This window comes from Rhinoderma darwinii, chromosome 3 (genome assembly GCF_050947455.1).
Source record: "Rhinoderma darwinii isolate aRhiDar2 chromosome 3, aRhiDar2.hap1, whole genome shotgun sequence".
In the NCBI taxonomy this organism is placed as follows: domain Eukaryota; kingdom Metazoa; phylum Chordata; class Amphibia; order Anura; family Rhinodermatidae; genus Rhinoderma; species Rhinoderma darwinii.
In genome coordinates this window covers 349,147,426-349,174,006 of record NC_134689.1, presented here as the reverse complement: position 1 = coordinate 349,174,006, position 26,581 = coordinate 349,147,426, and positions in this window count along the sequence as shown.

Here is a 26,581-nt window from a genome sequence, read left to right as displayed (position 1 = left end):
GTTTCTTACAGAAAGCTCTCCAGAAGTTAGAAACAAATTGTACACCTCTATCAGAGACAATATTTCTGGAATACCATGTGGACGAACCACTTGGATTTAGGGAGTTCAGGCAATGGAATGAAATGACACATTTTACTGAAACGGTCCACCACAACCCAAATGACCGTTTTCCCTTCAGAGTGAGGCAAATCAGTAATAAAATCCATAAACAGATGGGACCAAGGTTTCAGTGGCACAGACAATGGAAGGAGTTCACCCATAGGACGAACTCGAGGAGACTTAGAGCGAGCACAGACATCCCAATCAGAGATATAGGACTTAACATCACGAGATACGGACGGCCACCAGTAGAGCCATGATACTAATTTTTTAGTACCAGTTATCCCTGGATGACCACACAAAACAGAATCATGTAACTCATTAAGCAAACTAAATCTGAACTGAGAAGGTACAAACAATTTCCCAGCAGGAATGGTTGGGAGTGAGCTGCTGAAATTCTATAATCTCAAAACAGGTTCAGGCTGAACATCAGGGACCTGTGAGGAGCAGAAACTTCGAGATAATGTGTCAGCCCTGACATTTTTAGACCCGGGTCTGTAGGTTACAATAGGGCGGAGTGATTCACAACCGATTTCAGAAAAGACATTCTCAGAATCTTGAATACACTCAGGCAACGATGTTGCAGTACAAGATACATTAGTAGTAGACAGAGACATGCAAGATTCATAACATTTAGGAATCCCTTTAATCAATTCTGCTTTTACCCAATCAATAACAGGATTATGTGTCAACCATGGACTACCCAATATTACCTCAATAGACAAATTTTCTAGGATAAAGAACGAGATTAGTTCAGTATACAAAGTACCGACTTCCAAAGTAACAGGCGGCGTAGAGAACTTGACCGACCCCTGAGAGAGGGGTATTATCTATAGCAGACAATTTGACAGGGCTACTCAGTTGAATGAGGGGAATAGACAATTTTTTAGCAACCTGAAAATCCCAAAAATTAGCCGCAGAACACAATCTACAAAAGTCTGACCAGAAATACAAACATTATTAAACCTTGCATTAACAGGCAAAAGGATTTTTTTGAGAAAATGTGGGAAAAACCTGACTGTCCAGATGACATTCCCGGGGACATCTAGGCTCTGAAGTTTTCCAGAGCTGCAGGTTTGGGGACAGTTCTTGAGCATATCACCAGCATTCCCGCAAAAGAAACAAAGCCCTCTGCATTTCCGGAAAAGTCTCTGTTCTTGAGAAGAGATCGTGGAGCCCAACAGCATGGCCTCTTGTGCATCATATGAAGGGATCTTAGCTTAGAGAAGGGAGAGACCATTGCAGATTTTTATTTTTTGCGCTCTCGTAGACGTCAGTTAAGATGCACAACAAGAGTCATAGTACCCTCTATGGTCGAGGAGATATTTCAGGGTTTCAAAAAAGCCTTGGCTGAATTGACATCGTAAAGCTGCATCATTCCACTGTGAGGAGACGGACTACCGTCTAAATTCCGAACAGTATTCTTTGACAGGGCGCCCTCCCGCTGGAGATATAACAGATTAGCCTCAACTCTCCCGAAAATTAATAAAAAGACTTACGATCCCCAGAAAAAATCAGGTAAGTTTATCCTAGGTTTAACCGACGTAGCAGCTGGAATGACTGCTTGGAGCTGCGCAGTCACATGGAGTTGAATCCTTTCAGCCAGATCTTGTACCAGATGACTCATACCGTGCAACTGTTCCACTAGGCCATGCATGGGTTCCATAGTGAAAAGATAATTTTTAAAGGGCTTGTGAATATGTAATGGAATCACTAGTTGAGCAATTCCCCCCGAGTGCAAGATGGAATTGCTCTGTAAGCGATTCCCCAAAGGCAGCTGGAAACTGTCAGGAATAAGCATGCAAATAATCCCCTACCTCAAGTTCGTCACTACTCTGATCAGCAGAGTCTAAGGCTACTCTATGGTCATTCACCAGAGCCCACCGCAAGGCAGGTTGGATTTGGCTGCATAGAACCACGTTTGCATTAACAGAATGTGGTGTTGGAGGTGCAATGCAGGCAATACCAGAACAGAAAACCAGACAGCCAGAGGGTAAACAGCAACAGAGTTCACAACCAGGAGAGACTGTCAGTCCAAATCAGAAAACAGAAGAATGCCAGGAGTTGCAGAGGTCAAAACCAGCCGAGAGCAAAAGGTCCCAATCATTAAGCAAAAGGGTTACTCTAATTACAGAGCCGAGGTCCAGTTCCAAGAATCCATACGGTCAGGTGATACAGGGTGTAACCAGGAGCTTGCTCAGAAACTGCATACGCAAAGAAATTCACAAGCAACAATGAAAGAACTGACCAGACAGAGAAATGAGAATGGCTCTGAAACTCAACCCAGAGCCGCCCAGAATCTAGGGCAGTAGTCATGACAACCTTAAAGAAAGGGACGTTTCCTAACAATGATAATCTGGTGAAAGGGTACCTCACTCCAGGGACCCCTTGAGATCAGTTGTAATCTGTGGGCAAGTGTTCAATTTCCCGGCATCCGTCACAACAGGAAAAATTAAGCATTACACAGTACCCATTGAAATCAAAGGGTTGTCCATGTAATGCATAGACATGGCAGTGTCCTCCAGAGCAGATCTCCACTAATAGATGAGAGTTCAGAATGGGGGACCCTCTCTATTAACTCAGGATTCCCTAATTGAGTATTTGTAAATAGGAAGCCTCTCTAATGAATACATCCCAGTTGTACAATTAGTCCATGAGTCTAAACTAGATGGATATTTGGGCATTAAAGAGACCCAGAAACTTCTTTCATGTTCCTTTTGGTGGCCCAGCTTTAAGAAGGATATCCAAATATGTTTCTTCATGTGTGTTTAGTGCTCAAAATAAGAACTCCCCACTCTGAGGGTATGTTCACACAGCTTATTTTCAGCCATTTTTCAAGCCGCAAATGCACCGAAAAATAGCTGAAAAAACGGAAGCTTACGTGTCTGTTTGTAAAAACGGCGAGTAAAAAAACGCCCCGTAAAAATTAAGTGCATGTCACTTCTTGAGACATTTTTGGTGCCATTTTTGAGTTTGCGTGTGAACATACCCTTACTGTATGTTCACACACTAGACTAAAAACGTCTGAAAATATGAAAACAGCTCCTGATTTTGAGAAATTTTTTAAGCCACTCGCGATTTTCGCTGCGTTTTTTGCGGCATTTCTTTCTTATGAAAAAAAGCTCCAAAAATGTCCCAAGAAGTGACCTGCACTACTTTTTCGTGGCCGTTATTTTACGCGGCCGTTTTTCAAAACGGCCGCGTAAAAAAACGGCCCATCAGAACAGAACGCCGTTTTTTCCATTGCAATCAATTGGCAGATGTTTGGAGGCGTTCTGCTTCTGTTTTATTTGCCCGTTTTTCGGGCGTTTATGCCAAAAATAGGTGTGTGAACATACCCTTACTCTACAAACTGTTGTAGCTTATCTGTGTACCGAACCTAGACTGTTACTTGCTACTCCTGCTATTATCACACTCCTTCCAGATTGTTTCAGCCACTGGACTCCAAACCTGCTTCCAGATCTGGCAGTTTGTTTAAAGGAAACCCCAACCTTCACTCCTCATCTGCAGATTAAAGTGTAGCTAAACGTTTGACAAGCTTCTGATATGTCATAGTGACATGTCAGAAGTTTGGATTGGTGGGGGTCCGAGCACTGAGACCCCCACCAATCGCTAGAATGAAGCGCTTCGTGTCTGTTCTGCGTTTTCCGTAAAGCAGATGAATCGGAGTACGGGCTCATAGACTTTCTATTGAGTCCGTACACCGATACATTTATTTCTGGGAAAAAGCCGAACAGACACGAAGCGGCTGAGCGCTCACACGAGCACTTCAACTGCTTCGTTCTAGCGATTGGTGGGGGTCTCAGTGCTCGGATCCCCACCAATCCAAACTTCTGACATGTCACTATGACATGTCAGAAGTTTGTCAAATGTTTAGCTACACTTTAAGGTACATCCTTTCCTAGCTTAATGTTCCTAATGCTACTTTGACTCTGTTTCTGGCCTTGATGTTGGCCTTGATCCTAGTTATGCTCCTGTCTCCAGGACCCCAGTCTAGCCAGTGCCAAATCGATTGCGGCTTAGTGGATTCACTTCTCTGGTGAGAAACAACAGTGGTTTGAGGAAAATATTATTCTTAAAAACACTAAAGAAAATATTAAAATGAGGAAAGGAGATTTGAAGCCTATCACTATGAGATTTTGACCTTAGATGCTTTAGACCTAAAATGTATTAATATAACACATGCTTCCCATATTAATGTAACTGTTTTCACACAACATAACACAACACAACAAAACACGTCTTGTTATCAGAGACCCCCTCTTGAACAAAAACAAATTGTACCCAGGTTTTTGTTTTTTAAGTCCCATGATTTTTAGTTAGAAAATATGAATGATCTACAAGCATTGTATGACAGTTTGATATATCAGTTTATTATGTAAATGAGAGTAGAGGGTAATGATTATTTATCCACTAGAGAAAGCAAGAAAAAAGGTAATTTTTGGCAGCTGTCCCTCCAAGACACTATTATGAGCGCTAACCTGAAAGCACTTATTATAAATATGGGTGAGCGAGTGCCACATAGTTCACGCTTCCATACTCCTAAGCAATGATGAGAAATAATATAGATCAGCGACCATATATAGTTGGTGACCTAGGGTTTCAAACCATTACCTATTTGTTTCCACCCTATAGTGTAGACACCGCAGAATGCCAATATCAGCACTTAAATTTTCACTTAACTGGGGATGGGAGAAGATTATGGGAGACACAATCCTTAGATTGCTGAAGGAGTGTTTAGTTGAGGGAGAACTGAACTATCACGTACTGCCCAGAAAGCACTTTTCCCATTATAGGAAACATAGCAAGGCATACAACTGATGTATGTTAACGGAGAATATTATAAATAGGTTTTCCCCATCCACAAATAGTACATCCTGCTTGGTTAAAAAAACTGAACAGTGTGTTTATGAAATTCCATACATCATTTTCAATTGACATATAGCGAATGCTTATTACATATTCGTATTCTAATGTGTTGCCGCGACCAGACAGGGCACTATCTACCAATGTTTTTTCCTTTCTTAGAGTTCAAGGGGCTCCTCAACACATAGATGGACTTTACTACCTATTGACAATAAGCTATTGCAGGATAAGGAATGCCAACACCTTGATGAAAGATAGCACATCCATAATAGCAAAGTAAAGATGATGTAAAAAATAATATGATTCCTTGTACAAATCACAGTGCCGTCATGTGTACTTACCTCTCCATGGCGTCTTTTGGCTCCTGGCTGGAGCCCAATCCTTCCCTCTCTCCGGTCTGGTTGCGGCCTCCCCTCCTACATCCCTTCAGGGCCTGGCCCACTAGGAAATCTTTTTTGACATCAGACAGCCCACGAGGTTTAAAACCAAATGCCAAAGCCGCCATAAAGCGGTTAACTTTTGCTACAGACCAGCACGCCACACCATATACCCCAGAAAACCAAACAAAGCTACTACTTTGTCCCCTTCCACTAGCACATCTCCCAAACCACTCAACCAATCCCCCCACTCACGCAATGCCACTTCATAGGATGACCAAGTACGCGGAACCAGTGGGGAACGAATCAGGTGTCCCGACGTTCTCAGACCGGCTGCTATAGTTGAGGAGGGCATGGTGTTCCCTCTGCGTCCACCTCTGGAGCCAATCGCCGAAACCAATCCCACTGTAAGCGAGAAAGAAAATCGGCAAGAGAGTTTTTTTACACCGGGGATTTGAACAGCTACTACCTAAGCATTAATAAAGACACCGTAACACCAACTGGCGCAACAGTGCCACCACCCTAGGGGTTGAGGCCAATACATAATTGATGGCCATCACAACTCCGAAGTTATCACAGTGGAACTTGTCTACCCATATTGTAACCGGTACCACTATGGGAAAAAACTTGAGCAAAGCGAGGTTCCGTACTAAACCCGAGTCAACTGAAGCCGCAGGCCAACCAGACGCGCACTACTGCCCCTGACAGTATGCCCCGAAACCCACTCCACCCGATGCATGAGTGTACAATTCCCAACTTATAGCTATCGACCACTGCCGCCATCACAAGGGACTGCCCATTATACAGGCTGAGAAATTCAACCACACACCCAAATCCTCTCTATGTTCCTGGGTCAAACAAACAAAATGGTGGGAGAACTGAACCCCCACCGTAGCACTAGCCAACCACCGTCAGAACACCCTCCCTATCAGCATAATCTTGCAAGCGAAATTAAGCTTCCCCAGCAAGGACTGCAACTCTCTAAGCGGGATCTTATGCAACCGCAGTGCACGGATAACACTTTCTCGCAAATCCCCAATTTGTCGATAGGGAGCCTGCACTCCATCCAATCAGAATCGATCGCCAGAATCCCCAGGAAATTAAGACATGACTTGGGACCTTCCATTTTTTCAGGGGCAAAAGGAACTCCAAAACGGGTTGCAACCCATTCTATGGTCGTGAGTAAATTAAACCCTTAACGCATTATCACGTAACTGTATGTGATATGGGTTAAGGGGAAGTATGGAGCGCGCTCACAGGCTGAGCGCGCTCCATACACAGTGGGTATAATACAGCCGACACCTCACTGCAACTGGTGAAATCAAAAATAACTTTCAATCTCGACCATGGCACTTAAATTGTTAGAATCAGGGGGGCGCCCGCTCAAACACGCCATCGTGACCCCCCGAGGCATGATCGGCCAGTTACAATGGTTGTTATGGCAGCCTGGAGGCCTAATGGAGGCCCCCAGGTCCGCCATCTTTGCACTCCTTTGAAGCCCTTCAAAGGACACTGTCAGAATCACGATATACTGCAATACATTAGTATTGCAGTATATTATGCAAGCAATCCAATGATCGCTGCTTCAAGTCCCCTAGGGGGAATAATAAATAAAATAATAAACAGTTAAATAAAGTTGTTTTTTTTTATGTTCCAAATAAAAAAAGTATTAAAAGTAAAAAAACAAAAAACCTTTTAACATTTTTTCCCTATATCAATGTTCAAAAATGTAAATTAACATGACTGGTATCGCCATGTCCTTTAAATTCCGAAATATCACAATATACCGTTGTTTAACCCGCTTGGTGAATGGCGTAAAAAAATAAAATATATATATATATATATATATATATATATATATAAAACACGCAAATTGTTGTTTTTTGGTCACCTTACCTTTAAAAAAAAATGGAATAATATGTGATCAAAAAGTCGCACCTACCCCAAAATGGTATTGGTGAAAACTAAATTTTAAGCCCTCACACCGCTAAATTGATGGAAAAATGAAAAAGTTATTGCTATCACGACATAGCGACACAAAATATTTTTTTTATTTAGCAAATAGTTTTATTATTTTAAAAGTGGTAAAACATAAAACAAAACATATGAATTTGGTATTGCCGTAATCATATCAACCTGTAGAATAAGATGAATATGTAGTTCTTACCGCCTGATGGATGCCGTAAAAACGAAACCCCCCAAAAAATGCCGTAATTGCTGTTTTTTGACAATTTCACCCCACAAATATTTTTTTTTCAGCTTCCCAGTACATTGTGCAGTACAATAAATGGTCCCATGAAAAACTACAACTTGTTCTGCAAAAAAGAAGCCCTCATATGGCTATATTATAGCTTTTGGAAGGTGTGGAGGAAAAAACAAAAGTGAAAATCCGAAAAATGGCTGAGGAGGGAAGGGGTTAAGGCAAACAGCGGAGCCGGCAGGGCCAATGCACAAAAAATTGTCCAGGTAATGAATGAGCGACGAGACTCAAAGAAGGTGTACGGTATAGAACAACTCATGGGCATGCACCGATCAACAAAATAATCCCGATCCCAAAAACAACCCAAGAGGAGGAGGCTCTCGGGATGTACTGGGAGGAGGCGAAAAGCTGACTCATTATCCGTCTTGGCCATGAGGGCCCCCCTGCCACACACACAAACCCATTCAATTACTGCAGCAAACGTGGTGTAAACTACAGAGCACAACCCAGGATAAATGCCGTCATTGACTGACAACCCCCTTGGATGTGACAAGTCATGAATTGACCAGAACTTATTAGGCTCCTTTTTGGGGACCACACCCAACGGGGAAACAACCAGGCCCTGGAACGGCAATGACAAAAACGGCCCTGCCATTCTACCCAAAGTGACGTCCTTTGACTATTTTACAGACACCACTAACGAGAATTGGTGTGCCAATTTAAATTTTTTAACTGAAAGGGGGACCTCATGTTCAGGATCCGGAATGTGGAAACCGTTTCGGAACCCTAATGTTTCCGCCTGAACCCTATCACTGAATTCATTTAGATACGGGAGCATTGTGTCCACACTCACCGGCGTCACTCCCTTGGTCAGTACCCAACCCCCGTTTCCCTTACCTCTCTTGAAACATCTCGCGGACCCATGGGATGCACCCCCCGGCAGCGGGAATATGAGTGCTTGAACTTGCACCCGATGCCGAATTTTCACTGGACTTCATTGAATTGAGGCTTTTGGTTCATGCTTGGAATGGGTGGTGCGTGACGTTACAGGTGTCCCGTCACTCATTCATTACCTGCACAATTTTTGGTGCATTGGCCCTGCCGGCTCCCCTGTTTGACTTAACCCCTTCCCTCCTCAGCCATTTTTCGGATTTTCACTTTTGTTTTTTCCTCCCCACCTTCCAAAAGCTATAATTTTTTTATTTTTCCATCGATATAGCCATATGAGGGCTTATTTTTTTGTGGAACAAGTTGTAGTTTTTCATGGCACCATTTATTGTACTACATAATCTACTGGGAAACTGCAAAAAATTATTTGTGGGGTGAAATGGGCAAAAAACAGCAATTACGCCATTTTTTGGGGGGTTTTGTTTTTACGGCATCCATCAGGCGGTAAAAACTACATATTCATCTTATTCTACAGGTTGATACGATTATGGCGATACCAAACTTACAGTACATGTTTTGTTTTATGTTCATTAGGCCCCCACGCTGCCATAACAACGATTGTAACTGGCCGATCGTGCCACGGGGGGTTACGATGGCGTATTTGAGGGGGCGCCCCCCTGATTCTAACAATTTAAATGTATTGGTCGAGATTGAACATCCCATTTAAGGTGTTAAATGGGCGAATCAAAGTGATGATTTGAGCCATGCCGGCACCGGTGAAGGACTCCCAGTGCTCCTGATCCCGGACGCAACTGCAGGGGACTACACTACTGACTCACACACTAACCCAGGTGACCTAAAAAGAGCCGGCAACGAATGAGAAAGAGACATGGACTCATCGGTCTGCGCAGGTACTGTGATCCTACCAGCTGGAGGACTTGGATCCACAAGCTGTTCCTCATCATGTGCATCATCGTCATTGTAGTCCAAATCTGCGCCGACAATTCCAGAGGGGCCGCCACCGCATGCCAAGCTATCCCGCCTTCCGTCCAAGATTGAGTGGGGATTCTGCACCGACAAGGCCATAGGCGCCCACACCACAGGTAGGTCTAAAAAGGCGGGGCCAACTGCATGCCGCCCATCATAATCAACTGGCTGCCTTGCTGCGTGATGCGGTCAGGGGGAAAAAACAAGTCTCCCTCTAGATGGCACTGACACTGCACTGGCCCGAGCATCACCAGAGGGACCAGCCACCACCAATAACCGTGGACGATAGGAGGCAGCAGGGGGGCCCCTGGACTGGGGAGATGGCCCTCTCAACTCAGCAGAGTCCGGCCGCACAGAGGGATTCCTCCCAGACCGGGACCGACGGCCATGGGCTGTAGGCCACGGTGCCTGACCTGGAGGGTCCCTGGAGGAGCTCCCAAGCCAACGCCGGACTCTGGCCAGAACGTCAGGTCTATGGCGCTCCGGGGGCCGTGCCTACCTAGACCGACGCTAAGCATTAGGCAGAGGGGAGGGGGCCAATGCTGAATAGGACCCAGACGCAGCAATAGGCCCAGCCGAGGGAGCAGGCCGTATCACACCCACTGTATCATCCGCAGTCAACGACATCGGGACCCCAGGACCTAGGTTCCCGATGGCTTGCTTCTTAAACCAGTCCTGGCCAAAGACGCCTGCAGCAACATGCAGTCGCTCCAGGATATCTCACTCTTCACGGCTCCTCTGCACTCTGCACTCTGCCTTGAAAAGCCTGGGAAGAAGGTTCTTAAGTCCCCCTCCCTTCGCTAACTATGCACCTTAATCCACCCTATCTCCTCCTATTAACTCCCTTCCCTCCAAACTCCGTCATGCCGGCCTTCCCCCACGGCTTGTAGCCTGAGTCCGGCCTCTCTGGAAAAGCTATAAAACTTTACCTCCATTATAGTTAAAATCTGAGAACTAAACATAAAAAATTCCCCTATATATAAACGGTGTTCGAAATTATTATGCACATTGGATTTAAGTGTCATAAACATTTCATTATTAGTTTTTCAATTAAACTCATGGATGGTATTGTGTCTTAGGGCTCTTTGGATCATTGTAATAAATCTCAGACACCTGTGATAATTAGTTTGCCAGGTGTGCCCAATCAAAGGAAAACTACTTAAGAAGGACTTTCCACATTATTAAGCAGGCCACAGGTTTCAAGCAATATGGAAAAGAAAAAGGATTTCTCTGCTGCCGAAAAGCATGAAATAGTGCAATACCTTGGACAAGGTATGAAAACATTGGATATTTCAAGAAAACGTAAGCGTGATCATCATACTGTGAAAAGATTTGTGGCTGATTCAGAGCACAGACGGGTTCGTTCAGATAAAGGCATAATGAGGAAGGTTTCTGCCAGACAAATTAATAGGATTAGGAGAGCAGCTGCTAAAATGCCATTGCAAAGCAGCAAACAGGTATTTGAAGCCGCTGGTGCCTCTGGAGTCCCGCGAACTTCAAGGTGTAGGATCCTCTCAGAGGTTTGCAAGTGTGCATAAAGCTATTATTCGGCTACCCCTAAACAATGCTCACAAGCAGAAGTGGTTGCAGTGGGCTCAGAAATACATGAAAACTAATTTTCAAACCGTGTTGTTTACTGATGAGTGCCGTGCAAACCTGGATGGTCCAGATGGATGGAGTAGTGGATGGTTGGTGAATGGCCACCATGTCTCAACAAGGCTGCGACGTCAGCAAGGAGGTGGCGGAGTCATATTTTGGGCTGGAATCATGGGGAGAGAGCTGGTAGGCCCCTTTAGGATCCCTGACTTTGTGAAAATGACCTCTGTAAAGTACGTAGAGTTTATGTCTGACCACTTTCTTCCGTGGTACAAAAAGAAGAACCGTGCCTTCCGTAGCAAAATTATCTTCATGCATGACAATGCACCATCTCATGCTGCAAAGAATACCTCTGTGTCATTGGCTGCTATGGGCATAAAAGGAGATAAACTCATGGTGTGGCCCCCATGTTCCCCTGACCTAAACCCTATTGAGAACCTTTGGAGCATCCTCAAGCAAAATATCTATGAGGGTGGGAGGCAGTTCACATCAAAACAGAAGCTCTGGGAGGCTATTCTGACATCCTGCAAAGATATTCAAGAAGAAACTGTCCAAATACTCACAAATTCAATGGATGCAAGAATTGTGAAGGTGATATCAAAGAAGGGGTCCTATGTTAACATGTAACTTGGCCTGTTATGGTTTTTTTGGTTGAAAGAGCTTTTGATTTCTGCAAATTCAACAAATTACCATTTTAGTTCTCTTTACAACCTTTAAAATGTTTTGATCTCTGTTGTGCATAATAATTTGAAACAGTGCATTTTGAGTTTTTTACTTCTAAAAAAAAATCTGTTATCATTAGGAGATTTGTTCAACAAAATTCGCATTATACTCCAACTGTTGATGGCTTGAAGATTATACTGACTGACATTTGCATCGACTATTTAGGAAAATCAGCGAAAAATAACATTTGCATAATAATTTGGAATGCGGTGTACTATAAGTTTTTCTGGTATTGATGCTTTTATTGTGTAACACCCACGGCGGGTGCCACTCCTGCTGGCGGTCCCCGCTGCTGGGTGGTTCATTCTCCTCACTAGTAACCTGGCTCTTCTCTTACTTGTGGCTGCCGGACTCTTCTAATCCATCTCCTGTGGCCGCACCCTTCCTACTGCTCATGACTACATGTTCCACAGGGAGGTTTGTGAATGTGGGCAGGGAGCGTGCACATTCACAAACGTCCCTAACCAATCCCTGCTGCTTTGGGCTTATTTAGGGCAGCTCCTATGGTCACCTTTTGCCTGAGCAACTTTGGTTCAACTTAGTTGTATCCTGCAAAGGTTCCTGTTTGCATCCTGTTACCTGATACTAGTTTTCATCTCGCTGCCTACTTTCAGTACCTATCCAGCTACCTCCTACCAGTCCGCATCCTGCTACCCACTACCATTCCGCATCCTGCTACCCGTTACCATTCCGCATTCTGCTACCAGTCTGAATCTTGCTACCTGCTACCAGTCCACATCCTGCTACCCACTACCTTTCCGCATTCTGCTACCCGTTACCATTCTGCATCCTGCTACCAGTCTGAATCTTGCTACCTGCTACCAGTCCGTATCCTGCTACCCATTTCCAGCCTGCATCCAGTTACATGCTACCAGTTCATATCCTGCTACCTGCTACTGTCAGGGATCATTAGCCTGTATATTGCTTGCAAAAACATTATTACTTTATATCAGTATATTCCACAAAGATATATAACCTAAAGAAGAAGATGCCAAGAGACTAGAAATTTAAGAAAATAGAAAAGTACTTTATTTGAAAATGACACATTAATATGCACTGATTAAAAAAGAATCCATAAACCAACAGGTTAAAAAAGACATACAAGCCAAGCAATTTTACAGGATAAGTAAATATTAATAGATAAAGATAGTAAATTGGGCATTTACTATCTTTATCTATTAAGATTTACTTACCCTGTAAAATTGCATGGCTTGTATGTCTTTTTTAACCTGTTGGTTTATGGATTCTTTTTTAATCAGTGCATATTAATGTGTCATTTTCAAATAAAGTACTTTTTCTATTTTCTTAAATTTCTAGTCTCTTGGCATCTTCTTCTTTAGGTTATATATTCATGCTTTGGATGCTATATGGGTATACGCCCTAGGATCTGGTTCATACTCTAACATATGTTTGCTGACGGCTGCATTTCACTCCTTTTGAGCCATTTAGATCCATGCTGTGTTTTTAGGTTATATATTCCACAAAGAACTTGAACGTAACAAGATGGAGCCTGCATCAGGAACACGCCTATGGAGACACCGCCCCTGGAATGCAAGAGGAGTGTACAGATGAACTTACAGCTGAATAGAGCCAATGGGGCATAAGCACGTCCCACATCTCTAGGGAGGAGATTTGTAAATTCTTTGTTCAATAAAGTTAGTTGTACTTGTAATGATGGGGTAGGGAAACGGACAAGTGAGCCCTAATCTACCCGCCACTCTGTCCCTGCCTACTTGCAACGACCCGCCCTAGGCGACTGGGTACAACTGGGCGGCGGTCCCTACGCTCAGTAAGTGCACGAGACAAACAGACAAGGGAACACAAAGCTAAGGGAAATGGGGCAGTTGCCCACGGCAACATCGTGAGCAACAAGAGCGGTGAACGAGCCGAGTCAAACCAGGAGTGCACGAGGTACCAAATGCAGAGCAGGAGAGTAGTCAGTAAGCCAGGGTCAGTATGGAGCAGAATCAAATAGTTAGTAGCTGTAGCTGGGCCAGGAAACCACACGAGAAGAATCACAAGCAAAGGAGGAACAGGAAAGGCAGGTATAAATAGACAGAGGGCAGGAGCTAGCTCCGTCTGGCCAGGCTGCGATAGGCTCTCCCACTCCTAAGCCTGCCATCCTGAGGGGTGGAAGATGGAGTCAGTCTCAGAGACATAGACTCAGGTGCAGACTGATTACCTATGGGCGTATACACAGAAGTTGTGCCTGGCAGATCCTTTACAGTACTTCCTGTCTCACTGAGGGAGGATGTCTACCAACTTGTCTGCCTGGTATATCTCTTACACGCAATTCCCTCAGTTTCCAATTTACAGAGGTGGCTATTCGGTGTGAAATAACAGGGAAAAGGAAGTGACCCTGACAATTGGCACCCAAACGTGGGGCTAGACTCGATGGGATCTCGGAATCCGGACAACCGACAATCACAGGGTGAAACAGACGACCCGGGACTGCCCACTGAAGTAGCCTGATCACCTCCACAATAACACGGTAAGTCAGTTGATTTTATAAATCTTCGACTTATCTGTGTTAGTGGACGGTCTTGTGGGAATCTGTATAATCCTTGTCGATTGGCTGTATTAGCTCAGGCGACAGGAGCAACATCCCTGCTGTGTGGTCACGAACCCGTAAGAAATTAGTCGTGCCCGACTAACCATCCTCTGGGTAATTAGGGACTTGATAAAATATATAACCTGTCTTATACGAGGGTGTATAAACACTGATAAGTCGTGGGACAGGCGCATGCGGGGTGTAAACACTGCTAAGTCGTGGGACAGGTGCACGCGTGGTGTAAACACTAATAAGTCGTGGGACAGGCGCACGCGGGGTGTAAACACTGATAAGTCATGGGACAGGCGCGGGGTGTGTAACACACTGATAAGTCGTGTGATAAGTCGTAGGTAATATGTTGGCCAGACCACGGTGAAAGCGGTCACCAGAGGTTTGCAGACCAAAAGTTGTTATATAAATTACGTGAACGATATAGAAGGTTAGAATGGATGGTTTACGGTCCATATTCAAATCATCAGGATCACCCGTACCCGGACGATCCTATTCGTATGATTTGGTGAAGCGAAGGGAAGGGAAACAGTATGTGAGTAAATTGAAGAAATTGATGGAAGTGTGCGGGATGCATAGGGGAGGGCGGCTACAAGCCGGAGACTGGGCAAAAGGTATTCGAGAGAACAAACGGAAGTTAGGAAGAAGAACGGCATTGTATTATGTTATATGTATTAGAAACCACAGGACCTGCCACCGCCCTATAATGGCGGCAGTCCCTCATGTTGGGTGTGTCCTCATTGTGGGCAGCAAAACCTCTCACAGCTGAGCAATGTGCTTCCTGTGGGAGAGGCAGCCCCCCACCCCCTGATGAGGACACACCCGGCCCAACCAAATCAATATGACATGATAGCCTTGTTAATTTTGTCATTTCCCTCAGTAAAGAGTTGCCAGTAACACATGATGCAGTGTTTTCTTCTATTCTAGATTCCGTCCCAGGGGTGCAGGACGCCGTGTACTGGCGAAAAGACACGTCATCATAATATAGAGATAGTGGCCGACAGATTGGACACTGTTACAGATTATGTGGTTGTAGTTTTGAAAGTAGATAATTCCTATACAATAGTGTGATGAAAGATTGCAGATACGTACGTTATCTTGAGTTGTTGTTCAGATGTGTGACTCTTGGAGGTTCATTGTATGGGAGAATTTTCGCTGGCATTGAAATTGTTAAGATTGTGAGAACAGAAGCTGTGAGGAGTGAGTGTGTGACCCCCTCCTGTAGAATGTGATGACTGATATCGATTGTGTGGGGGAGGGGGGCTGTGTGATATAACGTGCGCAGTGTGAAGTCTGAGAAGCAGACTGGTATAAAACTTATATATAGAGCATGGACTGATGAGACAAGGGATTACAATATTGCACTGATTTTAGATCTATATTGTATGCTCTTACTTTCAGCAGCAGTAATGTCTCCAAACAATTCTTAGTGTTTTGTGTATGGGGTTAAAATCAGTTTCTTTTCTTCTGGGTAAAGGAAAGTTTCTTATCTTTGCGCATACGCTGTTGTCCGTAACTACACCAAACGAGGAAAATATTACAGACCGCAGGATATGTCTGCAAAACGATAAAAGTTACGCTGCATATTTATGTGTTATGATGTGATAAGATTTAATGTTGGAATGTTTTGATGTTAATGATGTTTTGATCAAATGACTTAAAATACAGATATTGTGAGACACGGGGTCTTGATGATGTATGTGCCCCCACTGTTCCCTATTCTTATATATAGTTTATTGGTTTGCAGTAATTAATATTATCAGATATTATTTTCCGTTTTATTGAATAACTAATTACAATTGTATTGTTTTGTTTTTGTTTTCACACATGAGGCGCGTGCTATAGTGCGGCCTAAATGTTATTTTGGAAAATGTGAGATGTTTTACAGGTAAATGGTTGCAAGTCATTTTTAAGATAAAATTTATTTTTGTCAGGAGAAAGTCATTTTTGTTCCAGGCTGTTGTGTATTACAGGGGGTTAAACCAGTGCCCCCCAGATAGAGTGCCTGTCCTTATTATGTTGAGATGTAGTTTTGAACTCTGCTACATTACTTTCGCACAATCCAAAAAGGGGGGAATGGTGAAGGGACTGATCAGGTACAATTTTGGTTTGTTTTGAATTAATGAATTTGGTTCCAGGAGATCTACAAAATGTGTAAGAGACCATCCCCCTCCAGCAAATTTACACAAAAGGCCAAGGTCACTCACAGATGAGTCTTTACAGATTTAGTAGGGAAGGAGGTGAAAATTATCTGAACATTGTTAATTTTTTTTAATTTTTTTTTTAGAGTTGTCAGTTTATTTTGGCAGATATTACGACCATCAGCAATATAAACAAATATTTGTAAAGATTTTAGTAATTTTTATTTGTTTTTGTATTAATCAAGTATTTACAGAACCTGATAAAAGTGAGATTCTCAACGTGTTCTGGATTATCAGATGAGTGTGGAGAAGTGTATAACATTTATTTATATTTTTGAGAATAAAGACGCCACCCCTTTGAAATGTTCCATCTATATGTGACATGGGTTTTCAATGTAAATTTGTAATGTAGAAATATTTCATCATATACAGTATGTACAAGACAGGATACAAGGCACAAGGTAAATCATCCAGAAACCACTCTCACCTTCTTGTTCATTTCAAGGAGCGGAGCTGGAGGTGCTCGCTGAGGCTGTAACCTGGCAGAAGGTAAGACGGCCGAAATTTACACTGACTCTAGGTACGCTTTTGGCATCGCCCACAATTATGGGCCCATTTTTAGTAGGAACTTTATTGGATCATCGGGTAAGCCAATTGAGAGACCAAGTGATGACAGAACTGACAACAAGAGAATTTGTAGCCAGGTGTCAGTAAATTGGCTTGTCCCTGGATACAATAACGCCTTGACTATGTTTGTAGCAGCCTGCATGATATGCGCATGGCATGACATAGGTAAAACAGCAAAGGTACCTGTGAAAGTGCAGCCCGGCCAGATTACCCGTCTCAGCGACTGCAGAACATACAACTACCCGAGTTAGAAGTGTATGACAATGTGCTCGTATGTGTAGACCTGTTCTCAGGGAGGCCTGAAGCCCGGCCGGTATCTTACCCACTGCAGACGTTGTGTGTAGTGACAGGGGAACAGTGCTTATCCCAAGTATTGAACAGGTGTTTGTACAATGATAAGATGTCAGCAGTTCTCCAGAAGTTAGTTTGTTTAATAAAGATATTCAGAAAGTGTTGTGGGAATATTAAATACTCAGGTTAAGTTTTATGTAAAGTTCTGGACCAGCCTTAGCATTGGACTATTGGAGGCATGCGTCAGTATTATGTTTGTGTAGATGATAACTTCTCAGTGCAAGTAGATTCCCATTTGAAATTATTTTTGTTGTGAAAGGAAAATTTTGGAGCAGAGAATTGTGTGCAGTGTATATGTGTATATATATATATATATATATATATATATATATATATATATATATATATATATATATATATATATATATATATATATATATATATATAAAGAGAAGAAAAATCAGTTTGTATGTATCAGTTTTAGTTACTGCCCAGTGTGAACGTTTAACATAAATATGTAATTGTTAATGTTTTTCTTTAACTCAATTATCTGATTAAGATCAATTACTGATTATGCGATGAAAAGATTGTTCTCCACAGGAAGTGTCCAACTGGGAGCGGAAGGCGTGAGAACCAGATTCTGACAGAATGTGGACGGATAAAGGAAGGTAAACCTGTAGCACCCAAGGCATTCTTGATGGCACTTGCATTGATTGTGTATGACCTCACATGTGCCCCAAGACTGCAAGGATCGATGTGGTGAGATCTAATTGGTATGTCCCAGGCTTTACAGCTGATGCTGGTAAATTCTGTTAGAGCTGTTTGATTTGCCTACAGAACGGTCCTGGCAGACCGGTGCCAACCTTATCACACCCGCCTCCCATGAAGAGAACAGAACTTGAGATGCCTTCCCAGGTAAAACAAACCAGAGTAGGGGGAGAAAAATTGGTTTGAGACACTTGTCAGATAAACATGTGGAATCCGTGTATATTTCTGTGAATAGGAGATGTTCCAGGTAATCAGCTGAGAATAAGATATAAATCCTGCTGGAAAGTGTAACACCAAGTGCAAATACAATGTACCCAGTAATTACACATCTTCTAGGTGCCTTGTCCAGTGGATGAGAGAAGTATTTCTTATATAAAGGTGTTTGATGTGGTTTAAGGGCCTGACATTATTATTGTATATACTTAGAACAACTTTTATAGTGTATGCGGATGATGTTATCACCAGATTAGTATTTATTTTAACAATTGACAAGGGTTGGGTCCCTAGCAAGTGCCAGTAAACATGAACTAGAAGACTTTTAATATGATGAACTCCATCACTGAGATGCGGCAGGCGCACCCTGAGCCAGTACAACGCGTTTGTCATGAACTGATGGCAGTGTCACAATTCTAAGCAGCCGTGCAGACAAGTAACTTGCCAGAGGAAGAGGATAGATGCGGAGGGTTTGTGGTAGTCACAATAAAACTCCACTACTCTGTCTACGTGGGAACTCACCCCAGACTCACAGCATGAGGTGCTATGTACAGCCCGGTGACGTATACTAAAAGAGATGGTGTCTGACAGATGAGACGGACCAAACCAAGTCCTGCTGACATCAGCAAAGATCAAAGTAAAGACAAAAGACCTGAGTGAATCCGTCAGCAGTATCAAGTGTTTTAATAAGTAAGTGACCCGGGGGGGGGGGGGGGTAATAATAAATCCCCCATTGGACACCACTGTGCAGTCTGACTCCACAATTGTGTGGGTTACCTTGAGAAGAAGACAAAAGAAGAAGATGACGATGATGTACAGGACTTGCAATGAACTGATGGGACCCAAAACCTGGGGGTGATAGCATGATATTGGTGATTGCATTATATTATTAATTGAGGCCCTATTGTTTATATCGTCTGAGGTTTATAATTATAATGTGTGTAGATATGCCACGGTACTGCAAATTACAATCTGAGGAGGTTTATGTGGAGGTGTGAGGTGAAGGTCACTGGTTGTTGTCACTCATTTGTAAGAAGTACATGGCAGCAATGAGAGCCCGGAGGTTATGTTACCCAGGTGTCTTTAGGTTTGGGGAAGATGCTGCCCATGATCTGTTATATCTGCAGGGGTAAAAGTCCCATTAGGACAGTAAGTGACAGTGCGACAATTATGACCAATACAAGTGCCGTGGAGGAGAAGTTTGGATTATTGCCAATATTAGTAGGATTAACAGTAAAGAAGGCGAGGGGCTTAGAAGCCAGATTCGAGGGTCCATACCAGGTCCTCCTGATCTTGCCCACTGCAGTTAAGCCGGAAGGAAGGCCAACATGGATGGCACTGCAAAAGAGTCTCTTCCAAAGAATGACTATCACCATATACATCCTGTATCCTGAAGAGAATAGGGAAAGTTAGGACCACTCCGAAACCTTGGAAGTCCAGGTATAAAGGGGGATCACTCATAAGGAGTAGCTCATCTCAAGCTGGTGAAGAAATCCAAAACCCCTACCCGCCTGGTTCGAGTGGTCAGTAGAAGGTTGCTAGGCAAGACTCAGGGATAGAGTAATAATATTTTTAGGGGGGACTGTCAGGGATCATTAGCCTGTATATTGCTTGCAAAAACATTATTACTTTATATCAGTATATTCCACAAAGAACTTGAATGTAACAAGATGGAGCCTGCATCAGGAAAACGCCTATGGAAGACACCGCCCCTGGAATGCAAGAGGAGTGTACAGATGAACTTACAGCTGAATAAAGCCAATGGGGCATAAGCATGTCCCACATCTCTAGGGATGTCTCACTGAGGGAGGATGTCTACCAACTTGTCTGCCTGGTATATCTCTTCCACGCAATGCCCTCAGTTTCCAATTTACAGAGGTGGCTATTCGGTGTGAAATAACAGGGAAAAGGAAGTGACCCTGACAATTGGCACCCAAACGTGGGGCTACACTCGATGGGATCTCGGAATCTGGACAACCGACAATCACAGGGTGAAACAGACGACCCGGGACTGCCCACTGAAGGAGCCTGATCACCTCCACAATAACACGGTAAGTCAGTTGATTTTATAAATCTTCGACTTATCTGTGTTAGTGGACGGTCTTGTGGGAATCTGTATAACCCTTGTCGATTGGCTGTATTAGCTCAGGCGACAAGAGCGACATCCCTGCTGTGTGGTCACGAACCCGTAAGAAATTAGTCGTGCCCAACTAACCATCCTCTGGGTAATTAGGGACTAGATAGAACATATAACCTGTCTTATACGCGGGTTGTATAAACACTGATAAGTCGTGGGACAGGCGCACGCGAGGTGTAAAAACTGATAAGTCATGGGACAGGCGCGGGGTATCACACTATCTGCTGCCAGTGTGTATCCTGCTACCAGCTGCCAGTCTGTGTCCTTCTACCTGATACGAGCCTGAGGTCTACTATCTGTTGGTAACCGGTGTCCTGCTGCGAGCCTGAAGACCCGCTACGAACTGTGACTACAGATCTACACCCGTCTGCCAAGGTATCATCTTCTAGTGCCTGTTCCCATGGTGTACTTCACCGTTGTCTTGTGGTCTGTTGGGCCAGCTGTTACTCACATCGGGACCACCTGAAGAGGTAGCGACCTGGTAGTCTCCCCGCAGCGAAGTTTAGATCTACGTACGGGGGTTAAAAGAGCAATACCGGGGAAGCTACTTAGACAATGCCCTTAGAGGTGGCCCTAAGTCAAATAAGTTGAGTTGCGCACAACCCACTTGTCATTACAATGGGTGGGAGCAGTTTACCTGTTGCAGGGTATTTGAATTACCTGTAGCTGCAGTGCTCTAGTTTCAAGATTATCTGATAGTACAGATAACAAATAGGAAAATTACTGATTGCAATAATAATGTAAATTCCTTATTATATATTTAACACCAACAGAAGTATCTACACACTGTATTACACATATCTTCTCTTTTCATTTAAATCACAACTGAATACGTCTAACAAAATCACTTAATATTTTCATGCTGATTTGACAGCCAGTATATAGACTGACTGTTCACTTTTAAGAGGACATTTGTGCTGTGTAGAATTTCAATGATGTGCCCATGCTGTTATGAATAATCTAGGTAATTCTAATTTTACTCACATGGTACCTGCTAAGCCAAACAATAGAAATTAGTTTATGGTGTGGACTTCACATGCTGCCTTTGTACTCCTGTTAAAAAGGCTTATAAATAAATAAATGAGATGAATTATAATTTGAGGTTTCAAAGAATGCCAGAGCTGTCACTTGGAAGGACTTGTTTTATAAGACTGCTTTAAAGGTCAAGGGGTGATGATTGTGGCATTTCTTTTTTTCACATAAGTTACATTAGTTATTTCAGTGTATTAGTGTATATGGAACTTTTCTTGTGTAGTTTCTGCTGTCTTCAGGTAAATCAGACATCTCTAGGCTGAAGTTCAATACACAGCCAATGGTGGGGGGGGGAGGGGTGTATCTATCGGATGTTATGGAGAATACATCTTCTTCAGAATATTTTTGAACAATTAAATTAATATTGGAGTACATTGATTTTTTTGCCTGCATATCCATTGTGAAAGATTTTTGCAGTAGAACATTTAAATTAATAGTAGAGTATGAGTATATTGTTTGTTGTCTTTTGGGTATGTTATTTTTCCTTGATTAACCCCTTCCCTCTTTAGCCACTTTTGACCTTCCTGACCGAGCCTCATTTTTCAAATCTGACATCTGTCACTTTATGTGGTAATAACTCCGGAATGCTTTCACCTATCCAAGCGATTCTGAGATTGTTTTCTCGTGACACATTGGACTTTATGTTACTGGCAAAATTTGCTCGATATGTTCAGCATTTAATTGTGAAAAACACCAAAATTTAGCGAAAAATTGCAAAAATTAGCATTTTTCTCAATTTAAATGTATCTGCTTGTAAGACAGGCAGTTATACCACACAAAATTGTTTCTAATTAACATCACCCATATGTCTACTTTAGATTGGCATCGTTTTTTGAACATCCTTTTATTTTTCTATGACCTCACAAGGCTTAGAACTTTAGCAGCAATTTCTCACATTTTCAAGAAAATTTCAAAAGGCCATTTTTACAGGGGCCAGTTCAGTTGTGAAGTGGCTTTGAGGGCCTTATATATTAGAAACCCCCAAAAAGTCACCCCATTTTAAAAACTTCACCCCTCAAAGTATTCAAAACAGCATTTAGAAAATGTCTTAACCCTTTACACATGTCACAGGAATTAAAGCAATGTAGAGGTGAATTTTACAAATTTCATATTTTTTTGCAGAAATAAATTTTTAGTACAATTTTTTTTATAACACAGAAGGTTTTACCAGAGAAATGCAACTCAATATTTGTTGCCCAGTTTCTGCAGTTTTAGGAAATATCCCACATGTGGCCGTAGCGTGCTACTGGACTGAAGCACCGGCCTCAGAAGCAAAGGAGCACCTGGTGGATTTTGGGGCCTTATTTTTGTTAGAATAAATTTTAGGCACAATGTCAGGTTTGAAGGGCTCTTGCGGTGCCAAAACAGTCAAAATCCCCCAAAAGTGACCCCATCTGGGAAACTACACACCTCAAGGAAATTATCTAGGGGTACAGTGAGCATTTTGACCGCACAGCTTTTTTACAGAAATTATTAGAAGTAGGCCGTGAAAATTAAAATCAACATTTCTTCAAAGAAAATGTAGGTTTAGCGATTTTTTTTCTCATTTTCACAAAGACTAAAGGAGAAAAAGCACCGTAAAATTTGTAAACCAATCTCTCCCGAGTAAAACAATACCCCACATGTGGTAATAACCGGTTGTTTGGAGACACGGCGAGGCTGAGAAGGGAAAGAGCGCTATTTGGCTTTTGGAGCTCAAGTTTAGCAGGAATGGTTTGTGGAGGCCATGTCACATTTACAAAGCCCCTGAGGGGACAAAACAGTGGAAACCCCCCACAAGTGACCCCATTTCGGAAACTACGCCCATTGAGGAAATTATCTAGGGGTATAGTGAGCGTTTTGACCCAACAGGTTTTTTGCATAAATTATTGGAAATAGGCCCTGAAAATGACAATCTAAATTTTTTCAAAGAAAATGTAGGTTTAGCTAATTTTTTCTCATTTCCACAAGGACTGAAGGAGAAAAAGCACCGTAAAATTTGTAAACCAATCTCTCCCGAGTAAAACAATGCCCCACATGTGGTAATAAACGGTTGTTTGGAGACACGGCAGGGCTGAGAAGGGAAAGAGCGCTATTTGGCTTTTGGAGCTCAAGTTTAGCAGGAATGGTTTACGGAGGCCATGTCACATTTACGAAGTCCCTGAGGAGACAAAACAGTGGAAACCCCCCCACAAGTGACCCCATTTTGGAGACTACACCCATTGAGGAAATTATCTAGGGGTATAGTGAGCTTTTTGACCCCACATGTTTTTTGCAGAAATTATTGGAAGTAGGCCCTGAAAATAAAAATCAACATTTTTTCAAAGAAAATGTAGGTTTAGCTTATTTTTACTCATTTCCACAAGGACTGAAGGAGAAAAAGCACCACAAAATTTGTAAAGCAATTTCTCCCGAGTAAAACAATACCCCACGTGTGGTAATAAACGGCTGTTTGGAGACACGGCTTGGCTTAGAAGGGAAAGAGCGCTATTTGGCTTTTGGAGATCACATTGAGCAGGAATGGTTTGCGGCGGCCATGTCACATTTGCAAAGCCCCTGAGGGGAAAAAACAATGAAAACGCCCAAAAAGTGACACCATTTAGGAAACTACACCTCTTGAGGAATTCATCTAGGGGCGTAGTGAGCATTTTGACCCCACAGATGTTTCATAGAATTTATTAGAATTGGGCAGTGAAAATAAAAACAATCCTTTTTCTTCAATAAGACGTAGCTTTAGCGCAAATTTTTTCATTTTCGCAACAAATAAAGGAAAAAAAAGAACCCAACATTTGTAAAGCAATTTCTACCGAGTACGGCAATACCCCATATGTGGTCATAAACTGCTGTTTGGGCACACGGCAGGGCTCAGAAGGGAAGGACCGCCATTTGGAGTGCAGATGTTTCTGGATTGGTTTCTGGGCGCCTGTGGGCCCAAAACAGTGGAAACCCCCCAGAAGTGACCCCATTTTGGAAACTACACCCCTCAATGCTTTTACCTAGGGGTGTAGTGAGCATGTTAACCCTGCAGGTGTTTTGTAGAAATTAGTGTGAACTCGATGTTGCAGAGTGAAAATGGGATTTTTTCCACAGATATGTGGACAATATGTGGTGCCCAGCTTGTGCCACCATAACGAGACAGCTCTCTAATTATTATGCTGGGTTTCCTGGTTTTAGAAACACCCTACATGTGGCCCTAATCTCTTGCCTGGACAGTCGACCAGGCTCAGGAGTGAAAGCGTACCATGTAAAATTGAGGCCTAATTTGGCGATTTACAAAGTATTGGTTCACAACTGCAGAGGCTCAGATGTGAAATAATAAAAATAAACCCCTGGGAAGTGACCCCACTATGGAAACTGCACCCCTCAAGGCATTTATTAAGGGGTGTAGTGAGCATTTTCACCCCACAGATCTTTTCCATAAATGAATGCGCTGTGGATGGTGCAAATTAAAAATTTATATTTTTCCCTAGATATGCCATTCAGTGGCAAATATGTCGTGCCCAGCATATGCCACTGGAGACACACACCCCAAAAATTGCTAAAAGGGTTCTCCCGGGTATGACGATGCCATATATGTGGAAGGAAACTGCTGTTTGGGCACGCTGTAGGGTTCAGATGGGAGGAAATGCCATTTGGCTTTTGGAGCGTGGATTTTGCTTGGTAGTAGTTTTGTTTGGAGTCTTACTGGTGTTTCTGTTTATAATGTAGGGCATATGTAAGCCGGGCGGAGTATATAAGGGGCATAGTCAGGTGGTATAATAACGGGGTAAAAAAAAACAATAAAATAATCCATAGATGTGTGTTACGCTGTGAAGCAATCCTTTCTGCACTGGCCGGTGTCGCACTGATAAATGGTGTCATTTCTTATCCCCCTTTTGGTCCACACTCCGCGCCTTTGTAGTTTGGGGAATTTTGCTGGGAAGTGTTGTCCTGGTATAATACGGGCACCGTCGCTTCCAGCGGATATGTTTGGGCCCTCCCTTTCCTGGTTCCCTAATTTTAGGTCCTTGAAAAATCGCCTCTTCAAACAGAAGAAATGTTCCCCTCGGGCACAACTGCATATTTTTTTATTTCCTGACTTATTGGAGCCATAACTAATTTTATTTTTCATAGACGTAGCGGTATGAGGGCTGGTTTGTTGCGGGATGAGCTGTAGTTATTATTGGTACCATTTTGGGGTACATGCGACTTTTTGATCACCTTTTATCCTATTTTTTGGGATGCCAGGTAAACAAAAAAACGCAATTCTGGCACAGCTTTTTTCGGGTTTTTTTTATACAGCGTTCACCATGCGTTATAAATTACATGTTAACTTTATTCTGCGGGTCAGTACGATTCCGGCGATACCTAATTTATAGAACTTTTTCATGTTTTACAACTTTTTTGCACAATAAAATTACTTTTGTAAAAAGAATGTATTTTTTCTGTCGCCAAGTTGTGAGAACCATAACTTTTTAATTTTTTTGTCGACGGAGGTGTATGAGGGCTTGTTTTTTGCGGGACGAGCTATAGTTTTTATAGGTACCATTTTTGGATACGTGCGACTTTTTGATCACTTTTTATTCTAATATTTGTAGGGCAAAGTGACCAAAAAACAGAAACTCTGGTAACGTTTTTTACGGTTTTTTTTACGCTGTTCACCGCGTGCAATAAATAATATAATATTTTGATACCTCCGGTCGTTACGGTCGTGGCGATACCAAATACATATGGTTTATTATTATTTTTCAATAATAAAGGACTTGATAAGAGTAAAAGGGGGATTGTGTTTTATTTGATTACTTGAAACTTTTACTGTTTTCAAACTTTTATTTTGTGCACTTTTTTTTACACTTTTTTATACTTTTTTTACACTTTTTCTCAAGTCCCACTAGGGGACTTGAAGTTCCAACGGTCAGATTTTTTTTTTTCTAATACATTGCACTACCTATGTAGTGCAATGTATTAGATCTGTCAGTCATTCACTGACAGCAAGCCGATTAGGCTTCGCCTCCCGGCGGGGCCTAAATCGGCTTCCGTAATGGCAGAGCAGGAGACCATTGTGTCTCCTGTTGCCATAACAGCAGTCGCCAGTCCCGATTGCCTGTCAGGGCTGGC